Raw genomic sequence first — 11516 nt, forward strand, 5'->3', positions numbered from 1 at the left:
GGAATCTTTTAATCATTTTTTGACCAATTAAACACGTTTAGATAGTTGATTAACTTAATTAGAAGTCGGGCTACTACAGTTTCAGTGGAGGATCTAGAAATTGCCACTTGTTTCTTGGTTTTCCATGATATGAGGGCATTTCCAAGAAACACACTGAATCCTGTAACCGATCTTTTTGTATCTGCACATGCCCAATCTGCATCTGAAAAGGCACACAAATGAGACGATGAATTAGTTGGAAAAAATATGCCTTGTACAGGAGTGAATTTGATGTATCGGAGCAACTGATGTACAACCTTTAAATGGAATGTGCGAGGCTTAGCAACGTATTTATTAATTTGTGAACAACAAACATGGTGTCTGGCCTGGAAAGTGTCAAATATAAGAGTTTGCCAATAAGCTTGCGATATTGAGTGATGTCTTCAAGCAAATCACCTCAGATAATGTCAATCGAACTCGAGAGTTCATAGGTACATTGGCTGTTTGTCTACCCATGAAGCCAGTGTCATTTAACAAATTGAGATTGTAATTGCGTTGGGATAAGAAAATCCCTTCTAATGACCTTTCTATCTCAAGACCAAGAAAAGTATTTAAGATCGCCGAGATCCTTAAGTTTGAATCTGCCTCGAAGTTTAGATTTTAATGCATGAATGAGATCAGAGGATGGCCCAACAATGATAATTATGTCATCAACGTATATAAGTAATGCTAATAATGAAGACCCCGAAACTCTGGTTATAAAGATTGTGTAATCTGATTGCGATTGTGTAAAGTTGGATTCAAGTAAAGCTGTGGAAAACTTGGTGTACCATTGTCTAGAATCTTGATGAAGGCCATAGATGGATTTATGTAAATGACAAACTAGTTTCTGAGATGGTGAAACTTGTTGATTTGCCACAGAGTATCCAAGGGAGAGATCCATATAGACTTCTTCAATGAGATCATCATTGAGTAAGACATTGTTAACATCTAACTGAACAAGATGCCAATGTTGACTGGCCACTAATGCTAGAAAAACTTTGACAGTAGCTAATTTAGCAACTGGAGAAAGTGTTTCAAAGAATTCAACAATTATTGAGTATAACCTTTGGCAACCAAACGGGACTTATGGCGGTCTACCAATCCATCCATGCATATTTCACCTCATAAACCCATCAACAACCAATGGATTGTTTACTCAAAGGTAATGGTACCACCGACCAAGTGTTGTTTGATTCCATAGCATTTAGCTCCTCCTGCATTGAAACCCTCCAAATAGGGAATTTGACAGCTTGATGGAAGAATTGGGTCTCATTCTCATATGTGAGGAAACCATGCGCACAAAGTTCTTATGAGATGAAGATAATGCAGTATATGTGTTGCGTGTTTTTCGCTCGTAAGCGCACGACGTCAAGTTATAATATAGGAATTTAAGTCCAGATCGATCCCACGGAGAATGAATAAATGATATTATATCAAATAATTGCAACTAATATAATTCTAATCCTATGTAGAGCTACAAAATTGATTTGATTTTAATAAAACTAAAAATTGCAAGAAATAAAATTAATTACCCACGAGTTCACGAGACAAAAATTCAATAAGCGATGAATGCTAGAGGTTCGACTTCACTTGACTTTCCATCACAATTTATTTTTAATGATTATTCAATTATAAAATCTTCTAGTTTATTAGTCAAGAATCCCTATTATTTTCTACTAACTCTCTCGAGTGTCAATCAGAAATTTATATTCAATAGCAAACTCAATATCTCTATCTAAGTTCAACTATTAAATCCGGTAAAAGGCACGAGAATTCTTCTAATGACTTCTATGGAGTTATATGCCTCTCGAACAATATAAACACCAAATATGTAATTTTCTATGTCGTATTCAAAATCCCCTCTCTCGAGTGATAGATTCTAAATAAAATATCATTCAATCTATGACCAGTAAATTGAAAGCATTAAAATCAGAAAAATACAAATAAACTGTGCGAAGAATTCAAATATATAAATCAAAATATCTCAATCATGGTTTTCAGTCAAGATCCTTCTACCTCTAGACTAAGAAATTAGTTCATAATAAATTCAACAATAAAAAAAAATATGTTTTTCAAACAATCCATAAAACTAAAGAAACAGAGTTCAAAAAGAAATTAAAACGAATTAGGATTAAGATTTTCCGTCGTCGGATGTCGCCGTCTTCCGTCTTCGTACCGAGTTCTCGAGCTCTTGTTCTCAAAGTATTCCCAAAACCGACTCATTCCCTGCAAAGTTTCTCTATATCGGCGTCTCTGAACAATTTCTCCTTTTATATCTTGCTTCCAAGCCCAAAGAAAAGCCCACAATTAATTCCAAAACAATCTGATCTCTTTCCCGAAATATGCAGATTTGCAAAAGTCTTCAATTCCCCGCAGAAGCGCATAAAATAACGCAGATGCGCTTAACATTCTTTTTCCGATTCCCGTAGATGCGCATAAAATAACGCAGATGCGCGACTTCGTTTGTTCAAATCCCTGCCAATTACCACTTCTGCATGATTTTTACAGCATATGCGGCTCTTTGGTTTCTTAAGTCTCTGGAATTTCTCGCAGATGCGCGAGATATAGCCGCATATGCGCCCCCGGCTTCTTCAAATCACTAACTCTCTGCCTCTTTCCGCATCTGCATGATTTTTTTACGGCATATGCGGTTCTTTTGTTTTCCAGACTTCTGCCTTTTGCTGCTTCTGCTTCAAAATCTCGTGCATATGCACAAAATTCTTCTTCCCTATAAATTCATCTTCTTTTCGTCTCTAAATTCACCCATTCATGACTCTCTCTACATACACATAAACAACAACGAAACCGCATAAAACTGCTCTAACAACACAAAATTCAATTAAAATCATAACCAAATTAAGTGCATAAAATGCACTTATCAAATTCTCCCAAACTTAATATTTTGCTAGTCCCGAGCAAAATTAATCAAAAACAACACCAAAACTTAACCACAACAGCAACCAACAACTCAGCCAATCAAAATCACATAATACTTTGGAATAAATGACCTCAGGAATAGTTCAAAAATATTTAAATCCGATTTCATCCACCTCATTCAACACTGAAAAATTAATCATTTAACTGGTCAACCGCATAAACTCACAATTCTCGCAACTCAAATTTCAAAGCACCTTCATTCAAATTCAAATCACACAGCCAAAGATCATGAGGACTTTTTAAGCAGTACAGGTTCAAAGAGAAGTCAAGTCTCAATCAAAACACTCAGAATCGGTTTAATGCAAAGAAGAATAGTGTGTGCGTGTTTTGATTAAAAATTAATAATCAAATAAAGTGTCTCTCGACTGTCCATAGGCTAAGTTCTCGCACCCTTTCTCCACTAGTATATTAGGCGACTGTGACTCGATTAGTAGGACTTAATCAGCTTGTAATGCCAGGTCTGGCTCATGGCTACAAATGACGGAAAATATTTCAAAGAAGGGAGTAACCTATGATCAACCAATGAATTGCAACTCCTTTTTCATTCTCAAGCTAGATCAACTTCGCTATATCACTGTTTCATTTCATTTATTTTTTTATTTTTATTTTTCATTTTTTTTTTCAAAACTACCTTCATCTTTTTACTTTTCTCCATGCCTCATTCCATCTTCTCAATTAACAGTAGGAGTATAAAAAATTTTCCATTCAAACTTACTCCCTTAAGGTCGGAAAAAGTGTTTAGGCTTGTTATTAGGTAGTAAATATGAGACTTTGAAACGATGTCGAATGGGGTTTATCACACATTTTCACGCATGCCATTTGTTATTAAATTAAGCTCAAACAAGGTACTACGGATAATTAATTCATTGGGTAGCTTGAAAGGCACAAACGATTTCTAGAAAAATTTCCTAAATCATCCCTAAGTTACAATATACCCGTATCTCGCCTCGAAGGGTGTCCGAACTAGTTTTAGACAACATCTCAATTCACATTCAAATCATACGAATTAAATCAGTGCAAGAATCAATAATCATCAACAGTAAACGATGATTTTCACATATTTCAGAAGATGCACTTAATGTAAATACTTTTGTGTAGGCTCAAAAGGGCAACTAGGGATATAATATGCTCAATGGAAATTAGACCCAAAAATTTCAAAATAACACCTCAATCATATCTAAGTCTGCATGTCTCAAACTCAAAATCAAGTGAACATCACAAAGTATATAGGAAATTATTCATTCACTTAGCTTTTCCAGTTCAGAATTTTTCAAATAGGCAGATACTCATGTAATTCATAAAAATAATTTTCATCATTGGTCATTCATTTCATTTCTTTTCATGACTTTGTAGTTACAACCAACAACCAACTTCAACTTGACAAACAAAACAAAACAAACTTAGACTCCATACAAACTAAACTCAACTCAAACATACTCATTTTTCATAAAAACTAATTCACCCCCCCCCCCCCCAAACTTATACCAAATCATTGTCCCTAATGATTGAAAACAATAAGAAGAACAAGGGACATGTACCTCTCGGTCCCGAGCATCAGGACTCGGTACCATCATCGTCCTACTCGTCATTGTGCGACCATGGTGGTGGCGGTGGATATGCACATTGGTAGGAAGGTAATTTTGAGCGAGTGCCGCATTGAAAAATCATGCACATACGCCATGTGCTCGCTCATTCTTTTCCATTGCTTATACATTTGTCTTTCCAAAGCATCGAAGCGGACAGAATAGTCACTCCCTTGAGCAGCATGTGAGGGAAGTGATGGAGCAGTGAGAATCGGTGGAGGAGCAGGCTCAGACGACTGTGGTGGGGGCTGTGCAATACCGGCCTGCGGTGTCTGCCTTTGTTTCTCCCTTTTCAATGGCCCAACAAGCACAATAGGAGCATGAGTAGGATGAAGTTGCTCAGTGGCATCCCAATTTACTCCAGCATAACGGCAAAGATCCGTAATCAATGAAACATGGACTAAGCTGCTAAGAGTAGATTTTTTACTAGCAGCGTAAATTGATTGCTGAAGCACTTTACCTGCATTAACCGTCCTTCCTGTGACTAGGCAATACACCAAACTTGCTCTTTCCACCGTAAGGTCAAAAGTGTGGCCCGATGGCAACATGCGTGCGGCGACAAACTCATGCCAATTATTGGCATCCCGGTTAAGAAATCTAGAGCACAATGTAACCGGAACACCTTTCTTATTCAATTTCCATTCAGCACCCTCAATACACAGTGCCTGTAGCACGGCATCAGATGGAAATGCATTTTTCATGAAAAGCCTATAATCATCAAATTCAATGTTCGGCATTTGATACATGACGTTGATAGTTCGATAATCAAACGCGACCATTTTCCCTCGCACTCTCACTTTGTATTCCTCATGCTTCACCATTAGATTTGCATAGAACTCCCGAACAATAGACATGACAGCTTCGAGAGGTTGTTTGATGAATGCTTGCCAATTACGTCGTCGTGCTTCAACAAAAGAAGTAGCATTTAAGTCCCTCATATCAAATCCCCTCTCTTTATGCATACTTTTGAGCGACAATTCAGCAAAATTTGCAGTGGCAGCAGCATTCCAAAACCGATTTTTATCAAACGACGGTTGTGCCAAAGACGACGAGGTCGATCCCTTTCCTTTTGTTTTAGGCGGAATCTTTGCACTTAACTCAATCAAACTCAACTCAACAAAATAACTCAGTAAGCAACAACAACACGTTTACAATCTACTTTTCAACAACGCATCACCCTCACACTCGCTTAGACACTTCATCAAACACCTTGTGGGCATATTTCTAACGCTTCCTTCATTCTTGATTTACCAAGCATAAATTCGAATATCACAAGAGGGAAAGAATATTACCTCTTTGAACAAAGACAGCAGTATCACAAAGAGCAGAAATCCCCAAATTTATGCGTATTTGGATTGGCCAATTGAGAACCCTTTCTCCTGTATAACCGTGTCGAGTAGAGAGAGAATGAAGAAGATTAGTATGAAATCTTTGACTCAGGAATGATTCTTGAACAGTAGCTGGAATTGGAGAGAGTACGGAGTGGAAAACGCCGTGGAGGATGTGGGTTTTGAAACAGGGATGATGGAATATAACGTGAAAATACAGACCCTGTATCTTTAAGAAACCTAGAATGCCTGGGCGCAGATGCATAATTTGTCACGCAGATGCGTGAAAAGATTTCTTCAAGGCACTGGAGTTTTACGCAGATGCACGAAGATGGGCCGCAGATGCGCGAGAAGATTACTTCAAGGCGCTGGAATTACACGCAGATGCGTGGATATGGGTTGCATATGCTTGAGTTTTTTTCTTTAATGTACTGGATTTTAGCGCATATGCGAGTGAGATGTGCCGCTTCTGCGTAACCTTATACCAGAAAAATTAAATGAATTTGATGCTCCAATATTTGTAAAACAAGTTAAATTACGCAGAATAAAAATTAAAAATAAATAAAAATAAATAAAGAAAAATAAAATAAAAATAAATTAAAGCAGTAACATGGGTTGCCTGCCAAGAAGCGCTTGGTTTATAGTCGTCAGCCCGACTTTCCTGGTCTTTTACACTGGCTCGATCAATGCCACTTTCTCCATATTCCGCACTTCATTGCCAAAATAATGTTTCAACCGCTGGCCATTAACTTGGAAGGTTTGTCCGTCATGACAACTCAGTTCAATGGCTCCATAGGGATGCACTTTCACTACAGTGAACGGACCAGACCATATTGATTTCAACTTACCTGGAAATAATTTTAGACGAGAATTAAACAATAATACATGCTGTCCAGGCTCGAATTCTCTCTTCAGTAATAATTTGTCATGCCACTTTTTGGTATGTTCTTTGTAGAGCTTGGCATTTTCGTAAGAATGATTACGAAATTCTTCGATCTCATGCAACTGCAACAATCGCTCTTCTCCAGCAGCTTTCATATCAAAATTAAAATTTTTCACCACCCAATATGCTCGATGTTCTAACTCCACTGACAGATGACATGCTTTACCAAAGACCAACCTGTATGGAGACATGCCAATAGGAGTTTTGAACGCGGTTCGGTATGCCCATAGTGCATCATCCAACTTGATTACCCAATCCTTCCGGTTCGTGTTGACAGTCTTTTCCAGAATTTGCTTAATTTCCCGGTTGTATATTTCAGCTTGACCATTTTTTTGCGGATGGTATGCACATGCCACTTTATGCCTAACACCATATTTTTTCAGTAATGAATTAAAGATTTTATTGCAAAAATGCGCACCTTCATCACTGATTATGGCCCTTGGCGTTCCAAACCTCGTGAAAATATTTTTCTGCACAAACTTAAACACTACACGAGCATCATTAGTGGGGGTGGCGATTGTTTTCACCCATTTCAAAACATAATCAACAGCCAACAAAATATAAGATTGCTCAAAGGATATAGAAAATGGTCTCATAAAATCAATGCCCCACACATCGAATAATTCAACCTCTAAAATATTTGTGAGAGGTAATTCATGAAGCCTAGATATAGTTCCCATCCTTTGACATCTATCACATGATTTTAACAAGGTATAACCGTCTTTGAATAAAGTTGGCCAATAAAAACCAGACTGAAGTACCTTGGCGGCTGTCCGTGAGGCGCCAAAGTGACCACCATACGGCGCAGAGTGACATTGTTCCAAAATTTCTTTTGCTTCAACTTCATCTACGCATCTCCTTATCACTTGGTCCGAACACTTCTTGTACACAAACGGATCATCCCACATATAAAACTTGACATCATGGAAAAATTTCTTCCTTTGGTGATGATTAAGATCTGGAGGCAAAACACCACAAGAAAAAAAATTAGCAAAGTCAGAAAACCAAGGAAGTTTAGAATTTACCTAAAAAAGATGCTCATCAGGAAATTGCTCCTTGATGAGTTCATATTCAGCTTTTCCTTCCAACTCCAAGCGAGACAGATGATCCGCCACTAAATTTTCACTCCCTTTCTTGTCTCTAATTTCAAAGTCAAACTCTTGTAGTAAGAGTATTCACCGAATCAATCTTGGCTTGACATCCTTTTTGGCAAAGACATAACGAATAGCTGCATGGTCAGTATAAACAATTACTTTAGAGCCAATAAGATAGGACCTGAATTTGTCGAAAGAAAACACCACAGCCAACATCTCTTTTTCAGTAGTAGTGTAATTTTGTTGGGCTCCGTCAAGAGTGCGGCTGGCGTAGTAAATCGCCCGAAACATCTTATCTGTTCTTTGTGTTGTAACATGCGTTCTCTGATCACACGGATGTGATACCCGGAGCAGCGAAAGTTTAAAAAATTTATTTTTCGATATGGAACGATTCCATATCGTGGGTATCAAATCCTAACGATTAAAATCTTGCAAGTAAAAATATAAATACACAATTAAATATTTATACCTCTTAAAGCTAAGGCTTGATTATGGACTCCAACAAAATTTAATCTGCTCTTCTTGTAAATCCCGGGAACCGATGACTATCACGATCAACCTCCGGAATTAAGTCCACGAATAGAAAACTAAAACCCTCTGATTGATTGCACTAGAAATCAATTAGATGTTTATCGAAGAGAATAAACAGATTTGATCTGTCAATTCGGAATGTAATTTTTCACAAAAATTACAGACTGAATTATCTCAAAAAGGAGTAGAGGATTTTCAAAAAATCCTCTTGAAAATATATGTGTGTAATTCGAAAATTGCAAGACTGAAAGCTTATGATTTTCGAACACTACATATGTATTTATAGATAATTTTTAGACTAGATTAAGTTATAATTGTATTAGGACTCTAACTCCTTAGGGCCCACAATCCATAACTTAAGCCCAACAAGCCAAGCCTGTTATTATAAAAATTAATATAAAATTTATCATGACTCCGATTGATAAACCGATTCACCAATGTGCACAGAAACCATTTCTGCACCTTTTAAAGTCAAGATAATTTTTATGAATCCGAATTCAGTGATTTTCAAAAATGTCCATCCCTATGTCATTTTAGGAAATTCCACTCCATTTAGTTAAGAAGTCCAACTTCTCTTTCATTAAATTTAACTCTTTAAATTTAACTATCTCAATGGGGTTTAGTAATCCATTACTTGTGTGACCCTTAATGGTTCAGGGATACAGCTAGCCGTGGGCTCACAACTCCTTGTGAATCGAAACAACAATTTCCAACTTACCCATCGAATCATGGTAAGAGCGCCTAGAAACATCGCCCCATGATTCCCTAGGTATCACTGATAGTGCCTGCAAGAACCAGTAGATTTTGGTTAGCGTACAGTACGGTCCCTTTATCCATATATCCCGATCGAATCAACAACCATTGGTGCATCGAGAGTCGTTCGAGATTCGATAACTATGCATTACATCTTGGAGATCAAATAGTGACATCGCATGTGTTACTAGGAAAACCGAGTAACCTAAAACACATCATGTACTCTGGCCAGAGATTCGTCACACTAATAGCTCCTCAGATCGCATAGGATATCCACACTCGCAAGTATGTGGTGAATCCTTGACAACAAAGCATCGACTCCTATATGTGTCATAACTGTACCCAATCCCGACACCTGATGACCCCAATAGAGTCGGTAAATGAGTCAAAGTACAGTACTAGCATATAGAGTCTCAATGATGTTTCAAGTAGTAAGGACTAATGGTGTACAACCAAAACCGCGGACTTATCCACTCAAATAATAATAACCACTTGGAAAGTCCGAATAGGGTAGTTCGATCATTCATCATATGAATATCCATTTGCATGCTTTGAACATCTCCATGTCTATTACCAATGAAACGTGGTACTTGGCATCACAAATGCTAGTCTCAATCTCGAGCGATCCTTATCCTTATTAGCGAACGGCTCAATTGACTAGGAACTGTTTAGAATATACAGTGACTATAAGATGTGTTTCATAATAGTGATCTCTCTTTACTCACTATCTCATCTTACTTACACTATAGTATATTCAAGGTCTTTATCAAAACAACAATAGTATATCACAATATAACAATATGAAGAAAGACAAAAAAAATTCCATTAATGAATGTAAATTATATTAAACAAAGATTGTTTGTACATAGAGTCATAAAAGCCCTTAGCCACAAGTTGGCTAACCGGGCACCTACTCTTTCAATCTCCCACTTGCCCTAAAGCCAACTAGTCATACTACGTAATCCCATTGCTTCGAGATGTTTGTCAAACAATGGTCCTGGCAAGGGCTTAGTAAGTGGATCAGCGATATTGTCTGTAGAGGCCACTCTCTCGAAAGTGATGTCTCCTCTTTCCACAATCTCCCGGATGATGTGGTATTTCCTCAGTACGTTTTTGGATCTTTGATGAGACCTTGGTTCTTTTGCCTGAGCAACGACACCAGTGTTGTCGCAGTACACCGGAACTGGACCAACAACTTCAGGAATTATGCCCAACTCTTGGATGAAATTTCTCATCCAAACGGCCTCTTTAGCAGCAGCTGATGCTGCAATGTATTCTGCCTCAGTGGTGGAATCCGCTGTGGTATCATGCTTGGAACTCTTCCAAGAGACAGCACCGTCATTGAGCATGAATACAAATCCAGAGGTTGACTTCGAGTCATCCACGTCGCTTTGGAAGCTAGAGTCGGTATAGCCTTCCAATTTCAATTCTCTTCCTCCATAAACCATGAATATATTCTTAGTCCTTCTCAAGTACTTAAGAATATCCTTCACGGCTTTCCAATGCATTTGACCGGGGTTGGCCTGATATCTTCTCGTGACACTCAGAGCAAAGGCTACATCCGGTTTGGTAGATATCATCCCATACATAATACTACCTATGGCTGACGCATATGGTATGTGTGTCATTTTCTCTATCTCTTCGTCAGTCTTGGGACACATAGACTTGGATAGAGAAACTCCATGACACATAGGTAGATGTCCTCTCTTGGACTCATCCATAGAAAACCTTCTCAATATGGTGTCGATGTAGGTTGCTTGAGTGAGTCCTATCATTCTCTTAGATCTATCTCTATAGATCTGTATCCCTAGAATATAGGAGGCCTCACCCAAATCCTTCATCGAGAATCTACCTGATAACCATATCTTTGTTGACTGCAACATCCATACGTCATTTCCAATGAGTAGGATGTCATCAACATAAAGCACTAAGAACGTCACCGCATCCTTAACTACTTTCTTGTACACGCACGGTTCCTCCGGGTTTTTGATGAAACCAAAGTCCTTTATTGTTTCATCAAATTTCTGGTTCCAACTTCTTGATGCTTGTATGAGACCATAAATTGATCTCTGAAGCTTGCATACCTTATGCTCTCTTCCCATGGATGTGAGTCCCTCGGGCTGCATCATATAGATTTCTTCCTTAATGTTTCCATTAAAAAATGCAGTCTTCACATCCATTTGCCATATCTCATAGTCATACCATGCTGCTATGGCAATAAGGATTCTTATGGACTTGAACATTGCGACTGGTGAAGAGGTTTAATCATAGTCAACTCCTTGTCTTTGAGTATAACCTTTTGCTACCAATCGTGCCTTGTAGGTTA

Source organism: Henckelia pumila, chromosome 3 (genome assembly GCF_033568475.1).
Source record: "Henckelia pumila isolate YLH828 chromosome 3, ASM3356847v2, whole genome shotgun sequence".
NCBI lineage: Eukaryota > Viridiplantae > Streptophyta > Magnoliopsida > Lamiales > Gesneriaceae > Henckelia > Henckelia pumila.